This window comes from Cicer arietinum, chromosome 7 (assembly GCF_000331145.2).
Source record: "Cicer arietinum cultivar CDC Frontier isolate Library 1 chromosome 7, Cicar.CDCFrontier_v2.0, whole genome shotgun sequence".
NCBI classification, from domain to species: Eukaryota; Viridiplantae; Streptophyta; class Magnoliopsida; order Fabales; family Fabaceae; genus Cicer; species Cicer arietinum.
This window is the reverse complement of record NC_021166.2, coordinates 26,120,892-26,139,281: the sequence shown is the minus strand read 5'-3', so window position 1 is coordinate 26,139,281 and position 18,390 is coordinate 26,120,892. Positions and strand designations below refer to the sequence as shown.

Here is an 18,390-nt window from a genome sequence, read left to right as displayed (position 1 = left end):
GGTGGTGTTGGGCGAGGTGGTGGAGATGGTGAACACTCTAAAGATTCATATGAAGAAGATGAAGAGGGTGGTGTACAGGGAGGGACATTTTTGCGTGTTGATTGTTTGGTTCGCGTCATAGTTGTTTTGAGAGTGAAGAAGATGATAGTGAAGAAGACGAACAGTATGAGTGGTATTTAGAGAGAGAGAGTTAATCCAGCTTTTGGAGAAAATAAGGTGAGGAGATGAGAGAGACAAAACTGATTTTCTGACTTGAGAAAATGGAGAGAAAAAGGTAGAATAATGATGAGTATGCTGCCCAATAGTAACTGTTTGTACCTAGGAAAAGAGAAAAAGCATTTTCGGGGAATGGAGAGTGTATGTGTCAGCACTCTATCTTCATACAAAAAGGCACGTGTATTAAATGCCAAGATTTGCCTTTTTGATTTTGAGAGGAAAAATCAGACTGTTGGTTTTTTCAGAACGGAGAATGATGAGTCGCAAAACGGAGACTGATAAACGATCTCCGTTTTCTGCAGAGGCAAAATTTATCCAGAATTTTCTGGATTTTTCATGATTTTCAATTTTTCTTTGATCGAATTGAAACTATCATCGACAAGAGGCTTTGTAAAAATCTCAGCAAGTTGATTTTGAGTATCAACAAAGATTAATTCAACATCTTTCTTATTGACATGATCACGAATGAAATGATGTTTTATTTCAATATGTTTTGATCTAGAATGCTGAATGGGATTTTTGGACAAATTTATAGCACTTGTATTATCACAATAAATTGGAATACTAGAATAGCTTACAAAGTAATCTTGTAGTTGATTTTTAATCCACAAAACCTGTGAACAACAGTTTGCTGCTGAAACATATTCGGCCTCCGTTGTGGATAATGCTATGGTGTTCTGTTTTCTGCAAGACCAGCTGATTAATGTTTCGCCTAAGAACTGACATGCTCCACTCGTGCTTTTTCTTTCAAATTTATCTCCGGCGTAATCAGCATCACAGTATGCTATAATATCAAAATGTGAACCCTTCCTATAACAAAGACCAAGATTAGTTGTTCCAACAAGATATCTAAAAATGCGTTTTACTGCTGTTAAATGGGATTCTTTTGGCGCTGATTGAAATCGAGCGCATCATCCTACTGCAAACACTATATATGGTCTGCTAGCAGTTAGATATAACAAGGAACCAATCATTCCTCGATATTCTTTCTCAGAAACGGACTTACCATTTTCATCCTTTTCTAAAGAAGTAGATGGATGCATAGGAGTTATCATAATTTTTGACTTATTCATTTTATATTTGATCAACAGATCTTTGATGTACTTTTCTTGACAAATAAAAATGCCTTTTTCATATTGTTTGATTTGTAAACCAAGAAAGCATCTTAATTCACCCATCATGCTCATTTCAAATTCACTTTGCATAAGTTTTGAGAAATTTTCACACATTTTTTCATTTGTTGATCCAAAAATGATGTCATCCACATATACTTGAACAATGAGTAATTCATTTCCCTTTGTTTTCTTAAATAAAGTAGTATCAATTTTTCCTCTTTGAAAATCATTTTCAATTAGAAATGAACTCAGTCGTTCATACCAATCCCTTGGTGCTTGCTTTAAGTCATATAATGGTTTGGTAAGTTTGAAAACATGATTTGGTTTTGATTGACTTTCAAAACCTGAGGGTTGTTTTACATACACCTGTTCATTTAAAAATCCATTGAAGAAGGCACTTTTAACATCCATTTGAAACAGTTTGATAAGTTTATGAGATGCATATGCAAGAAGTATTCGAATGGCTTCTAACCTTGCAACTGGAGCAAATGTTTCATCATAGTCTATACCTTCTTATTGATTGTAGCCTTGAGCTACTAATCTTGCTTTGTTTCTAATAACCTTACCTTCTTCATCAAGTTTGTTTCTGAATATCCATCGAGTGCATGTGATTGTTTGATCTAAAGGATTTGGTACTAGAGTCCAGACTTCGTTTTTCTCAAACTGCAGTAGTTCTTCCTTCAAGGCATTTACCCAAGATTGATCAGAAATTGCATCTTTGATTGATTTTGGCTCAATCTAAGATATCATTGCCATGTTGTCTTCATCATTCTTGAATGATTTTTTGGTTCTGATTCCAACAACCGTGTTTTCGATGATATGGGTTTGAGGATGATCTTCAATTGTTTTCCAGCTTTTTGGTGGAAAATGAAACGGAGATTGTTTATCAATCTCTGTTTTCTGCAAATTGTTTTACTGTTGTGTTTCAATTGGAGTTTCTTCTTCCTCATCCTTTTTACTTATGTCTAAGTCATCAAACTCATCAAACAATATACGCATACTTATTTCAACAACGTTAGTTCTTAAATTGAACACTCTATAACCTTTAGATTCGGTTGAGTATCCAAGAAAAATTGCTTTGTTAGATTTTGCATCAAATTTTCCGATAAGATCTTTGTTGTTTAAAATGTAACAATAACACCCAAAGATGTGAAAGTAAGAGATGTTTGGTTTTCTGTTTTTCCAGATTTCATATGGAGTTTTGTTGATGATTTTTCTGATGGACACGATTTAGAATATAACAAGATGTGTTTATGGTTTCAGCCCAAAAGTATCTTGTCATTTCTTGTAGTGTTCTATTTTTTCTTTCAACAACTCTATTTTGTTGTGGAGTTCTTGCACATGAAAGATTGTGAGATATACCGAGTTCATCAAAAAAGTTTTTGAAAGAAGCATTGATGAATTCTCATCCATGATCACTTCTTACAGAAATGATGCTAGATTCTTTTTCGTTTTGAACTCTTATACAAAATGTTTTCAATGCTTCAAAAGCATCATCCTTTTGTTTTAAAAACAGAACTCATGTAAATCTTGAGAAATCATCAACAATAACAAAACCATATTTCATTCCTCCTAGACTTGTTTTGACATGCCCAAATAAATCTATGTGAAGTAGTTCGAGAGTTCTATTTGTTGTTACAAAATATTTTACGTGAAAGCTACTTTTGACTTGCTTACCTTTGGCACAAACTTCACATATTTTATCTTTTTCAAAATTAAGTTTTGGTAAGCCTCTAACAAGATCAAGTTTGGAAATTTTTGAAATGGTTTTCATACTGATATGCTCAGCCCTTTTATGTCAAATCCATTTATCTTTATTAATTGATATAAAGCATGATTCATCAAGTAATTCTTCAAGATATAAAACATATAAATTTTTCTTTCGTTTTCCAGAAAACAGAATTTCTTCAGTTTTAGCTTTCTTGATTTCACATACCTTTGGTTTAAAGACGACTTCGCATCCATTGTCACATAGTTGACTTATGCTTAATGAATTGTATTTTAAACCTTCCACATATTGAACATTATTTATTTGGGCAGAGTTTGTCTTACCAATGGTTCCATTACCTTTAATTTGAGCTTGATCATCGTTGCCAAAAGTGACCGAACCACCATCCTTCTTGATGAAGGTTATGAAACAGTTTTTATCTCCGGTCATGTGTCTTGAACAGGCACTGTCCAAGAACCAAGGCTTTCTCTTTGTATTTGGAGAACCAACCTGCATGTGATATTATTTCAGCCTTAGTTACCCACTTTGTTTTGGGTCCTTGAGAGTTAGTTTTTTCTTTGGAATGATATATCATTCCTTTATTTTTTAAAACAGTTGTGTTTTTAGTTGTTGGTTTTGAAATGGATTTAACAATGTAGGTTTCAGAAGATTTAAGCTTTGGTTTAAACGAGTTTCCAAGGCGTACAGCTTGTGATTTGGAACTTTCTCCGTTTGGGAGCCATCTTGGAGAATGTTCTCCGTTTTGCTGTTTTTTTGGCACTGTTTTGACAGAATGATTCTCCTTTTTTAAAAACCCTTTTTTTTCAATTTTTTCATATCTTTTTCTAAAATAGCAAGCAAATTCCAGATGTCCAAGTTTTTTACAATATGAGCATCTAGTCTTGCATTTTTCTTCCTTTCTTTCTGAGACAAAGAAATTTTCATATAGCTTGGTTTTTCGGGTTTGATAGAAACCAAGGCTAGCTTTATCGAAAATTCCTATTTGAGATCCCATGATGTTATGAAAGGTTTCAATGGCTTTAATGAAGTTTAGTAAATTTGTTCTTAAAGGTAACATAATCAGTAAATCAGATGACTGAATCACAGCAAAAATCAAGAACAAGCAAAAATCACAAGATGGAGCAAGCAAATCGAACACATGATACAAGAGACAGGGATGAATACCTAAATTGAAGAGCGAAAAGGGAAAAGACCAGAGGCACATGCTAGAGTTTGCAAGAGTTGCATAGTGAATGAGGTTTTTTAGAAATGTGTGGATGAAAAATAGCACTCATGTTTAAAATTACTCAATCAATGGAAACAGTTACCTATGCACTTAGCACAAACATATAATGTACCACCAAAATTAAATCCTTATGATGGCAATACAAAGTTACTTATGTCCCATGAAAAGTGGAATACTACTCTAGATCAATTTTGTATTCTTTGCCACTCAAGTGAAGCCACATGACTCTTTTATTCCTTTCTAAAATTAGTTCAACTAAAAGTCTAAAACCTAATCAGTGAAGAATCTTGATTTTGAAGAAAACCACATCCACTACATAAAAACTAGTTTCATTGTCAATCAGTTATTCGACTCTTATATCACTGCAATAAAAATATTAAGCAATGCACATTGATTATAAAAATGAAAAAACATCAAACATTATAAATATCATCTGTACAAAAATTAACATTCTAAGGTATAACAATGTTTTGTTACCTGGAGTTTGTTGTAGGCCTTGAACCAAGACAACAAATTGAGCATCATGTACTAACAATAACATATCATTACAGATAAATGTCATGACCTTCCTTCCCTTTGCGAATTGTGAGCACATTACAGATCATTAAGTTAAACTTAACACCAATATCACAGCAGCAAATAGAGCAATTTACCTACCTAGCATTGATATTGCCATAGCAGAGATTCCTGTATTGAGTATTTGGAATATTTGAATTGTTGAACAAGTTCTGAACTTAGCTGCAGACCCTAGTTTATACTTCCTTTGTTCCATTTTAGTTGTCTTTTTAAGGTTATTAACACATACAAAGAAAATCAATAAATTGTTACTTTTGATGAAATTATTTATCTTTTTCCTATAATAATATCCATGGGGATCTGCTGATGGAGGAGCTAAACTAGATTGGATCTGATTACAATTGAAAATGTGATTGTTTTAGTACAAATAATTTAATGATCAATACTACCATATATCATATTTATGATTTATAATAAAGTTATACAATTTATCTGCCATGAATCATAAGCAGCATTAAGAAGAAAGAGTGGAGTTCTAACACTGTTAATAAAATTCTGAGGAAAGAAGCACTAAAAAGAAGTAAAAATAAAACACTGGTCATTAAAAGTTAAATATAGAGCAAGCAATATCAAGAGAAAAACTTTCTTTATATTCTTTCAAATGAAACTGATTTTCCTAAATTTATGTACATGAATATGTCTATAAGTATAACCTGATTTTCTCAAATTTTCCATTGCAGCTGCCCAAATACATTATCCTCTGAATTGAAGTTCTGCAATCTATCTCACCAGATAACATATGCAGGTAAACAGTAAACTCTCATTCCATCATATGAATGTAAGTAAATTTAAGTCATGTATCTCAAGAGTGCTACTCGCGGATAGAAAGCAGAAATGTAAGGCTCTAGCTGCACTTGATCCAAGACCATCACAAATTACAAGGTATAATTAAACATTCAGAAATAACATGAATAACAATTACATTGAACTTCACAAGTCACAAGGAAGAAAACAATTGCATGCTTATTAATCAAAGATTGAGACTAAAAAACAAATGATAAAAAATAGTGCAGTAACCACCTCAAGCACCGATAAGTGCCTTAAAAAAGGTGAGATGAAATGAAATAAATACATTGAACATCAAGGATTATGTTCTATGCATAAACAACTACTAACAATCACCACAGACCTCTAATAAGCTGCAATGTAAAACCAACAACTCTTTGCCTGAAACATTTACCAATGAAACGGATAAGAGTTGTCCCTTCCTCACCAATGGGTCGACCATATTTATCCAAATTAACGATTATTAAATCACCATCTACCATTTTCCATACATCTAACATTTTTGTAGGACCTCTAGCCCGTTTAGGCTCTACTTCTACAAACAAAATAAAAGGCAAATAAAACTATGTGTGCATATAAGTCATAATAAAAATAATATAAATAAAACTTTAAAACAAGAGTATATATTTAATACCTTTTTCAATTTGTTCTTCTTCAGCTTCTATATCGCGGAGGGAATTGAGTGAGATTCTACAGACTCATGTATGACACCTTCTGCAACATTACTTCCTTCTACATTGGTTGAGTTAGTATTATTAGAAGTAGACTGCATTACTTCATTATCACTTGCTCGATGTCGAATATTTAATTTTCTTCTTCGAGCCATTGCTTCTCGAAATATTTTCGTGTCTAAAAATACTTTCTGTAACATTTTTATGTATTACATATATGTTGTTCATCATTCAATGTACAAAATATATATACTTAGACAAATTTTAAATTGATAACATAATTTATAACAAATAATCCTTAAAATACATTACAAAATATATACAGTTTGCATATAATTGAGGATAAATCAAACTTGTACACAACTTCAAAATAAAAATAGTACTAAGCAAATATAAGTAAATCTAATCAAAATAGTCAAACTAAACATTTGTCCTAAACTTCAAAACTATTATGAATCTAATCAACAAAATAGTCATTATTGATATTGTCTTCATTCATCTTCTCATTGTAGTTATCATCTTTGTATATATATATATATGACTATCGAACTGTCTCAAAATTAATACTTGACGTGGTTTGTGTTTCTTTTGCTTCTCATCAATTTCCTATTTTATTGAGAAAAACTAATAAACAAACAAAATATATGAAATTAAACAAGTCCCATGAATGAAATTAGTTATTCATCTTAGCCATAAAATAACGTTCACACAATCTGGTTTACTTTTTAATCACCACCGACTAATAAGATTGATTCTACAGGTACATTTCAAAAGTAGTGCAACATCCATGAAAATTCATTTTCTAAAAAAATCAACGAAAAAACAGATTTCCTTAAGTTTCCTCTTGACATATTCTTCATTCTAAAAGGGTAACTAAATTGTATTACCCTCTACTTTACTTGATACAAGTCCTAAAAAATTAACAAGCTGAAAAAGGAACTCTCAAGAAATTCTAATATGAATCCTAACTCTCAATCAAACTCACGAAAATTCAAAATTAATCCCTAAAATGAACTCTAACTCTCAATCAAACTCGCGAAAATTTCAAAACAACATATAAATTACATATAACTAATGTCATAACTCCAGGTGGTGGGAAAATTCATAAACAGTACAGAAATTCAAAATTTACCGGTGGTGCGAGAACGGTGGTCACAAGGTCAAGTCACTGTGGCGCTTGTGGTCACTCTGGCGTTGTGGATGTGGTGCGAGAACAGTCACAGCGATGGTGAGAACGGTCACAGCGACGGCGAGAACGGTCACAGCAACGACGAGAACGGTGGTCACAATTCGAGAGTGAACGAAGGCGAGAAGGCAACAAATTTGGGCTCGGGATTGATCGACGATGAGAAGGAGAAGGCAACGGATTGGGGCTCGAGATTGAGATATTAAGGATTTACATATTGAGAGGTTTTGAGTGAAAGAGGAGAAGGAGTTTAACGTGCACAAGATTGAGAGGTTAGGGATTTAGAGATTGAGCGGTTTTGGGTGAAAGAAAGAGTTGAACGTGTTCTGGGTTTAGTTTTAAGGAAAAGGGTTTAGTTGGCAGTACTGACATATTGGCTCCATTAAATAATTTTTTGGCTCCATTGAAAAAATTTGAATTTTGGCTCCATTAAATATTTTTTTTGGCTCCATTGAAAAAATTTGAATTTTGGCTCCACTGAAATTGGCAGCATTGAAAAAATTAGAATTTTGTCTCCATTGAAATTTTTTTGGATTACATTATGAAAATTTTGTACAAATATTTTTTCACAAACAATTAAGATTTTGACTCCTTTAAAAAATATTTATTTTTCAATTTTGATGTCTATAGCCACAGATTTAAGTGTGTCATAATAACAATTAGTGACAAATTTATGTCACCGAAGGTATAAGATACCTATACCAACAACAAATAACTTAACTGTGGGTATAAATACCTACAGTTTTTAATGTTGTTACTATAAGTTTCTGTAGGTATATGTCTATTTTCTTATAGTGCCTCATCATCATAATAATCTCTCTAAACTTTGATTCATCACTATGTGTATCAACTCACAGTTCTGTAGGTTTCAACGTTTGTTTTCAAGACTCGTATGAGTTGACTGATAGCATATGTGAAATTTAGGCAGTACTAGAAAATTGCCCTTGTTAGACAGAAATTTAGGATGAAATTGTTTTCATCTAAAATTTTATTACATTTTCGAACAGATTAGGAACAAATTTCATGTAAATAAACTATGTAAAACACCATGTCTCAAATTTGTGTCTATTTGAGAACGATTTCAGATAAAATACATAATATTGTTTTAGTAAATTATGTCCTAAATATATGCAAAACTTTGGGACACATTAGAAATAGATTTCAAATAAAATAATTATCTAAGAGTCAGGTGTCCCAAATCCATCTCTAGTTGAGACAAATTTCATACGAAATACATGATTTTGTTTATTATTTATATGTTAGTAATCGTGTCCCAAAATGTGAAATTTTAAGACATTTTAGACAAAATAGATAGTTATTTTATGGTTTACTAAATTATATCTTAAATCTATCTCAAATATTGAGACAAATTTGGAGCTAACCTAAGCAAAGTACATGAAACCTTAAACGCCTATATGAATATGTGCATACCAATCTTAAACCTGCCCCATTTCAGACCTCTACCCATATCCTATAAACCTTGGAGTACGAGGAACGAGAATTAACAAACGAAAGTGGTTTTAAATTACTGAACCAAAGGTTGTTCCACTACTGCACCCATGATTTGCTGCTGTTGTATTTTGGGATCTCAAATAGTGTTTTCAAGCACTTCCTGGTATCAGTATGGTTGCAATCCATTTTTTCATGAATCACAAATCCAAGCTACAAGGGCTGCCAAGTATAGTTACTAGTGATTTGAATCCATACAACATTCCCTCCTAATTCAAATATTCTCAGCTTGCTCCAAGTGCTTCTGTTGAAGCTATGCCAGAACTCATATTTTGATGTTGACCGTCTGTCACAGTATAGTCTTCAGTCAATTTTCAAACTTGTTGAAACAGTGGCTATTTTGCATAGGAAAGTGATATTTAGAGGACAGTTTCTTCTATTGAAGTCCTTACAAAATTTGAGGATTGATATTGGAAATGTTGCAGAGCCTAAATTGCACTCCACTATACCATTTGTACAATTTCAGCTTGTGTCAACATGGAAAGTGTTCATGTTCCTATGGTTCTACTCAAATGGAAAACTTTACATGGTACTTGGGAATGTTCATCCTTGAGAACAAGAATGTACTTTAAGGACTTTACATGTTCCTATTGTTACCGTATTTACATATTAGTTTTTTGTTTCCATTTAGTTTTATGTGATGAGTTGTCAAATGTGTAGTGGTAAGTTGTTGGAATATTCTCCTTATTATAAGGGCTCATACAATGAAACCAATGGTCTTATGAATGAAACACACATTTCAACAAATTTATCTCCTCTCTGTAAAAACTGTCTAACATGTATACATTTTACTCATCACCACCGGAACTCATTCAATCATTGAGTTCTCTGTAGTTGAGTTTGAATTTTACCTGAATCCTCTCAAGAATCAATTTTTCCATCTCACTGATATTTGAATTTTGCCCTTGCAAACACAAAATCAAGTCACACACAACCCTGGTTATGCAGAGAAAATGAAAGCAAATGAGCTGAGTTGTTAGAAGACAGAAAGCTAGAGTTACCATTCTCTTTCTTCACTAGGCATAATCTCATTCTACTTTTATAATATTTCTAACACTGCTGCAGCATCATCGAAAAAAATCATAAAAAAGGGTGTTGATAATATGAAATGTACTCTTCATTATCAAGGCTTTAAAAATAGTAACTATATATATTTAAAAGCATCTAATGTTGTGTTTTCTATTGAATAACTTATAATGTCTACATTATTTAATAAGAATAAAATCTAGACTTCAGTACGAATTGTACCAAAGCAACATAGCATATAAACTGGATAAATTTTCAGCAGCCAAATTAAACTGCATTAAGCACCAAATCTCCCTGATACATCACATAGTCATAAAGGTCCTCTTGTTCCAACAAATTCTAGAATTGCAGTTGTATAACAACATCGCGAATTGGTCAACGCTTGAGGTGCAACTGTAATTGCTTAAAGAAAAACACACAAGCACAGTCATTATACCAAAGCAATCACCATAAGTTCCCAATATCTTATATTTCGTTATAAAATAATTACATTAAATAAAAGCTTTTACATATTTCTTTTTGATAAATCAAACCTATTTCATCCCTATATATATAACTTTTCTAAGAAAGCTAAGGGTAAGGGGCATTACTGTCACTACATATCTCTTGGAATCCAGAGGCAGTGTATAAACTGCATAACTTGGTATCTGCAGTCCATATGCAAGAAACACATGCTACACATTAATAATCGTCCAGAAGTATGGTCATCAGTGCAAGTTTATATACTGCATAACCGACCTAGATTCAGTTACTAAATCTAAGACTTGCACTTATAATTTTCAAATAGCAACTTGGCCTTTTACCCCGCAAAGATAAAGGATCGTCAATAATTTCAGAAGATCTATCACTCTCACCAACCATTTCAGATTCTAAATGCAAGGAAATATTGTAAACTAACAAACAATTTTTTAGGAAGACAACCAAACAAAATCCATCAATATGTTATATGTCAGATACCAATGCCTGTAAACTCAGATTTACAGTGAATATGCCCAATTAAAACAATGTTATTGTCATTAATTATATTACTACTTTTTTAGATATTAATCAAACCAACACACTTATAAGAGGTCACTTGTATTCAGTTACTAAGTCCAAAGCTTGCACTTATAATTATCAACTCAAAATCTAGTGCTATCTGATTGTTATACAAGCACCTGCCAAATTTTATCCATTGATCACACACACCATCTTTCCACCAATTATCCCCTCATTTCATCTGATTTACATAATAGATCTTGCAGTAAAAAACTGAAAGATACATTGTCCACCATATCATGTTTTCCACTCCATGACACTTCTCCCCTCCACTCAACACCAAACATAACTGAGAATATTTGATATTGACCAAATACCAGCCAAGACAACCCAACAATAACAAATAGGTTGATCTCTCATGTTCAACCTCGATTAGAAAAGTTTGCACTAAGTATTGAAACATTTACATGTAGATATTATTAGTTCAATTCACATGCGTCAACCAACTAGATACATAACACAAAAGAGTTCAACACTAGAGCTACCATCAGGTTCTAGCACAAGTTGGTGCGATATGTGTTAGTATTGTAAACTCATAGATATTGAGTTTGATTCTTACTCATAAAGCAAATATAATATGTGGAGCACAAATCCCACTTATCTACTTATCTTGTAGCATTTCAACAAGCGACCTATGTCATGACTAAAAAACAACTTGTATTTTCTTTTTAGGACTAAAATCTCTTAAGAAATAGAGGAACAAAAAACATGATGTTGTGTGTCTGTATGTGTATTAACAAACCTGAGATAATGCCTTCACGAAGTGATATGCTTATTCATCTCCAACTCTTCATTAATGTTTTAGAAACTCTGAACTGAGAAATGCACCATGCTAGTAAGGTCAATGTGAGGGCTAGTAGAGCAAGAGTAACTATTGACTGCACAGCAGAAGGTTGATATCTAAACAATTTATATCAAATAAGAAGTGTGCAACCCATATGTCTCCCAAGGAAATGTGCATAAAACATTTAAACTAAAATTAAGCATTTAGTATATTAATTATTGACAAATTACTAGTATTATTAGGGAAAAGACATAGCTACAAATAAATCCAACCACGCCTTCCATTTTCCTCTAAAGCATATACAACTCCCAACGATACTTCCTCATGTCCAGATCATTACATAAATTTCTAAAATAACTCATGATATACCTAGTAGATAAGCAGAAAGGAAGATACTATCCTGAACATCAAATTGTCAATCATAATGAAATGGAGAATGTCTGAGGAAAAAAACTGATAGAAATTTTGTGCAGAGCATTGTCGGCGTCGAAATCAAGAAAATTAAGAAGCAACTCCTTTCAAATATTAACTGTCACGTTTTACATCAAAAGGTAACATCTTACTGTTACACTCTAAAATGGGAGCTCACTTTAGATGAGGAAACTTTTAGTGAAGGATACTACAAATGGATTCAAAGTGATGAATGGTATGTGTCACATGCCTCTGGACATTGCCAATTTTTGGAGACAAACAGAAAATGATTGTAATACAAACCATTTGTTTCATTGAATTTTAAAAATGCTTCACGCAAATTGGTAAAATGATACTAAAAAGCTGTAAATACAAACCATTTGTTCCATTGGATTTTAAAAATGCTTCAAGCAAATTGGAAAAATGATACTAAAAAGACTAGGGTAAGCCAAAAACTATGACAGTAAGCCAAAAACAAGGATTCATAAGAGGTAAGAACTAGTATAAAGCCAATGAAAACATACACTAAGAAAAAATTTAAATATTGAATCCCCCAAATTAAGTATTCATTGTAGAAAGGTCCTTAACCTTGTTATGGTTTCCTCCATTGATCCCGATGCATGCATCCGTATAAATACATAAGCCGTCTGCATAATAATGCCAGATGCTGTAAAAAATAGTTTATACTCCAAAGAGTTTGTTTCTGTTGCATTTGCAAATGTACTTTGCTTCAGTAATTGGTTTCTTCCTTAGAGGCTTCCTATGAAACCCCTATCAGTAGGCTAACACAACAAAAACATTCACTCCATTTTGCATCAGCAAAATCACTTCATATTACAGTTACAGAGGGACTAGAGTCATCAAATCACAATAGATATTAATCAATGTATGAGTGAAAACTCATAAATTTGCATTTAAGGCAACAACTAGCTTTCACATTTAAATCCATCATTTTGGGTCATCAACCCTCTACGAATTTGGGATCATTGCACTCATGTATACCATCCTTTTTGAAATAATGAAAAGAAAATAATTTCACTTATCAATTCACAAAGCACACTTGCATTTCCTACATTATGAATAAAGAGTTCATAATGCATTTTCACTCTAAAGTCATTGAGGCATCCATCACTTTAAAAGAAATTCTGTAACAGAGCATATCCATCAATTCCAGCATTTTGGGTTAGGTGGTACTAGAGTCATGTATTCACCGTATTTCTTGTCTCAAGCAGAAGATTGAATGTTTGCTCAATTAAAGTTTGTTTTCCCATGCAGAAGATTGAATGTTTGCTCAATTAAAGTTTGTTTTCCCATGCAGAAGATTGGATGAATGTTCTTGAAAAATCAAGAATGAGAAAATTGGTTTTCCAAGGATTTTTTTTCCCAAGCAGAAGATTGAATGTTCTTGACTAATAGAGAATGAGAAATGAGTATTCCAGCATGCCACATAAGTGAAAATTACCACAACAAACAAAAAATTTGCCGTTCAAAATTTTTTGGAATCAAAATTCCAAAATAGTTGAAATTCCATTGTGTAGCAAATAAAAAATCTGCCAGAATCTTGGTACAAAACAGGGTTTTAGGACAAAGCATTTTGCCCAATTAAGGTTGCTTTTTATATTCAATGTTCTTGAATAATCAAAAATTAGAAAATAGGTAACTCAATCATAAACGAGACAGGGCAAATTTTGTGGAATGAAAATTACAAAATATTATATAACACCATCATCCTAACAAAAGGTAAAAAGTTTCTTCCAAAATTTTGATACCAAATAGGATATTGGGACAGAGCATGTTTGCACGATTTTAATGTTCTTTTTTTTTTTTCAAGCAGAACATTGAACATTCTTGAATGACCAAGAATGAAAAAAATTGTTTCCCAAAAAAAATTGTTTTCTTCCAAAATTTTGATACCAAATAGGATATTGGGGCAGAGCATGTTTGCATGGGTTTAATGTACTTTTTTTTTCAAGCAAATGAATGAATATTCTTGAATGACCAAGAATGAGAAAAATTGTTTCCAAAAGAAATTGTTTTTTTACAAAATTTTGATACCAAATAGGATATTGGGACACGGCATGATTGCACGATTTTAATGTTTTTTTTTTTTTCAAGCAGAAAATTGAATTATTCCAAAAGGTAAAAAGTTTCTTCCAAAATTTGGATACCAAATAGGATATTGGGACAGAGCATAATTGCCAAAATTTTAATGCTCTTTTTTTTTTTCAAACAGAAGATTGAACATTGAATATTGTTTCCAAAAAAATTGCTGGGACAACATGTTTGCACGATTTTAATGTTCTTTTTTTTTTGGAACAGAAGATTGAATATTCTTGAATGACCAAGAATGAGAAAAATTGTTTCCAAAAAAAATTGCTAGCGTCTTAGGACATAGCATGTTTGCCCCGTTAAGATTCTTTTTGGTTTTAATGCAAAATTTAATTTTCATGAATAATCAAGAATAAGAAAATTGGTATTCCAACATGTATCAATGCAAACATGTTGCAACAAAAAAGAATATTCGAACAGAAACATCCTTTTAGGGTTAGGTTATGGGTCACGTATTCCACCCCTTTTATGAAAAAAAATTCAAACTTGCAGCAATTCACAATCTTTTAGGGTTTGTATACCCAGTTAAACTTAGCTTTACAGAATCAAAAGGATCTTTTGGTTTTGAAGCCAAAAATTGAATATCCTTAATAATAATCAAGAACAAAAAATGGGTAGTTTTATTTTTCTAAAGCAGAAAATTGAATGTTCTTGAATAAACAAGAATGAGAAAAATGGATTTTCCAGCATATATCAATGCAAATATATCGAAATTAAAATTCCGAAATTACCGTAGCAAGCAAGAAAAATTGTATTGGAACAGATCAAACAACGCCGGACAACAACATTCACACAGATTCAATCAGCAATTTGATGTTGCATATTTAATTGTTTTCTTGAAGAAACCGAAAACGACAATGAGACCACCGACATAGTTAGCACTGTAAGCTATAAGCGTAACTCGGAATGAGAGCAACAGTGTCCATATATGTCGTTTATATAAACCTATTCTCATGGGCTTTTATTTTTGTTGAACCATGGGCCTCAACCCCACTACCTTTATAATCATCCGACCTTTTCTGTTTTTAACAGAAGATTTATATCCAAACAAAAAATCGATGATGATTATATGTAAAAATAAATTATCATTAAATATAATATTTTGTAATTTTTAAATATTCTATAGCAATTATTTTTATATTTTTATACTGTTTAAATTACAAAATGATCCATGAGATAAAATCATACATATTTTTTAAAAAATTAATTAGTAATATTTTTATTTTTTAATTCAATTACAAGTTTTTAAAATATACAAAATTAAATATAATAAAAATTAAAATTTTAAAAATTATATTTTATACAGAAAAATCAGTTAATTATTATTATTCGTCTATCTTGCTGATTTCTAACCAGTCCAAATTCAGAATATGAATTTTAATTAGATAAATATAATAAATTTTATAATTAACTTATTATATCATATTCTTCCATCAAATCATAAATTAAAACATAATATGATACAATTATTTTATCATGTCTATCTTGAACATCAAACAAGTTCTTAGAACTTGTAATGAGGGTGTTAAACTAATTTATAAAATAAGCTCTAAAAGAGCTTGTAGTATTCAATTGATTACTTGGATTTTTTAGTAAGTTGTAGTTGAATTTCTAAACTAACTTTTACTAAGGTCTCCATATTAAGGGTCAAATTATATAAACGTTTAAGGGTTTAAATTGAAATTATTTTATTTTTACAAGGTCATAGACTCAATTAAATATATCGTTTAGTTTAATGATCTAATTGCAAACTATCAACAAATTTAGAGAATCAATTACAAATTTTTTCAGCTAAAATAGCTAAAAGACCACCAAATAGTAATTAAACAAATTTAAAAATTTATCATTTAAAAGAGAATAGTAAAAAATTGTCGGTAAAAATAAAAATATATTAGACCACTCTAACACAAATATATCGATTTGTTTATGCTAGTTTTAAATATTTTTTAGAACCTTATTTGACTATAGAAATGTCATATTTTAAACCACCTAAAAAATTCTTTTAAAGTCTAATTTATGGATCTATTTAAAAATATCAATAAAGATAATGATTTTTATAATTATATTATCATGTGTACACTATGTCAAATCATATACATGTTATTTTTTTTTTATAATTTAAGTCTATCAATCTTTGAACTCACTTAATATTTATAATTGCAAAAGCAATATGTCTTTTTACATCAAATCATTGATGTTTTTTGTTTTAAATATTTTAATTTACTTATTTCTATGAATTATACTTAGAGTAAATACATATATATAGTAAATAAAATTTTAGAAGATATGATGCATTTTATACTCATTCCTTCTTTTCCTTTTTTAATTTAATTTTGTTTTGTTTTTTCATATATATGCAAATAATGTTAGCAATCACATTTAGATTCTATAGTAATTTTAGACTTTACATTCATATATCTTTTTTAACTTTGCATATTAACACACAATTCTATTATAAAAATTTGATCAAATTCTATTAAAGTTTTATCTTTTGAAAAACCATTTCTGATATGATCTCTTCTTCTGAACATTCTTTGTATCTTTTTTGTAAGACGAATTATTTCTTTATCAACATCTTCTTGTTCGATTTCTTCTAAGTCATCATCTGGACTTTCTTGAGAAGTTTTCAAAGCTATTTCTTTGCCCTTTTTGATCGGTATGTCTTCATGTAGCAGCACTTCATGTGCTTGTAATGTTCCAATCAGTTCCTCCAGTCCGAATACATCAAGATTCTTGGTTTGGCTTATGGCTGTCACCATCGGTCTCCATATTATTAGAAGTACATCTCATGATCTTTCTTACTCTATCTTGTACTGAGTATGCTTTCCCTAAGGAGCGCATTTCATTTACAATGGTTGTGAATCTTGAGTACATTTCATCAATGGTTTCTCCTTCATTCATTTCAAAGAGTTCAAACTTTCTTATGCCTATATCAATCCTTGTTTCTTTCACATGGTTTGTTCCTTCGTGATGAGTTTGTAATGTGTCCCGTACTTCTTTAGCGGTTTTGCATCCATCAACTATTTCGCTTTCTTCCCTACTCAAAGCACACGATAAGAATAATTGAGCTTTTGAGTTTAGAAGTACCTTAGATTTTTCTTCTAATGTCCAATCTGCTTCTTTCCCTTAAGTAAAGGTTAACTCATTTTGGTCGACTCTTGGTATGAAGTTTCCATCTATAATGATGCGCCACATTCCTGTATCTTGATATTTCAAGAACAATTGCATTTTGCTTTTCTAGAAATAGTAGTCTATGCCATCAAAGTAAGGTGGTATGTATGATGACACTCCTTCAACAATGTATTTAGCTTTCGACGTCTATTCTTCTAGATCTTTTCTCTAGCACTTGTTAGGTGTTTTAAATCTTTCTAGAGACCATGCTCTGATGCCAATTGAAGTAATAATACCGACTTACAAGGAAGGGGGTTTGAATTGTAAATGCACCTTTTAAAAATTCCTGTTAAAAACTTAAGAAAATAACTCAAGATTGATCTTGGTTATGAAAACAGAAAACGGAGAACGTTATTGGTTTAACCAGAAAATGGAGAACGTTATTGGTTAGTTAAATTCAGTAATTCAGTTTATGTATTTAACTTGATAATCAATCAAACTAAAGGTAAATAGATAAAGGAAGATATACCACACAACGATATATCCCGGTTCACCCAACCCGGGTTACGTCAAGTCCTCACAACCATGAGATTTTCCACTAAGTGTTTAAAACACAGAACCTTCTTGGTTTTACAACACCTAGTTCAGATCAACCTTGATCTGCTACAAAGTTAAAACCTTTCCACCTAGAAAGGAGTTCAATCAAGTCACCTATCAACCTTGATAGGATTTCTTACAATCTACCCAAACTATATTAAACTCTTATGGTTTGAGTTTTACAATAATGATGAGATTGTTTTGTTAGAATCTGAGAAGGCTCAACACTTGTTTAAGTTCTGATTCTTTGACAGAAAAATACAAGAGAATGATTCTAGGAATCGAATGAGAAATCAGAATT

At 31.4% G+C, this 18,390-nt stretch overlaps 1 long non-coding RNA gene across 12 annotated transcripts; it reads right to left on the bottom strand.

Annotated features, from left to right (window-relative positions):
• Positions 1–393: 393 nt before the first annotated feature.
• On the bottom strand, positions 394–15,342 carry LOC101515620 (uncharacterized). Of its 12 annotated transcripts, XR_003474058.2 has the most exons (6): positions 11,820–15,318; positions 10,015–10,072; positions 9,865–9,917; positions 7,451–9,299; positions 6,282–6,509; positions 5,750–6,182 (listed from the first exon to the last, which is right to left on the bottom strand). It is a non-coding gene; the product is annotated as an uncharacterized lncRNA (long non-coding RNA). The 12 variants fall into 12 exon arrangements; XR_012163937.1 differs by having other exon boundaries at positions 7,451–9,949; positions 11,820–15,319; XR_003474056.2 differs by having other exon boundaries at positions 7,451–9,917; positions 11,820–15,319.
• Positions 15,343–18,390: the final 3,048 nt, after the last annotated feature.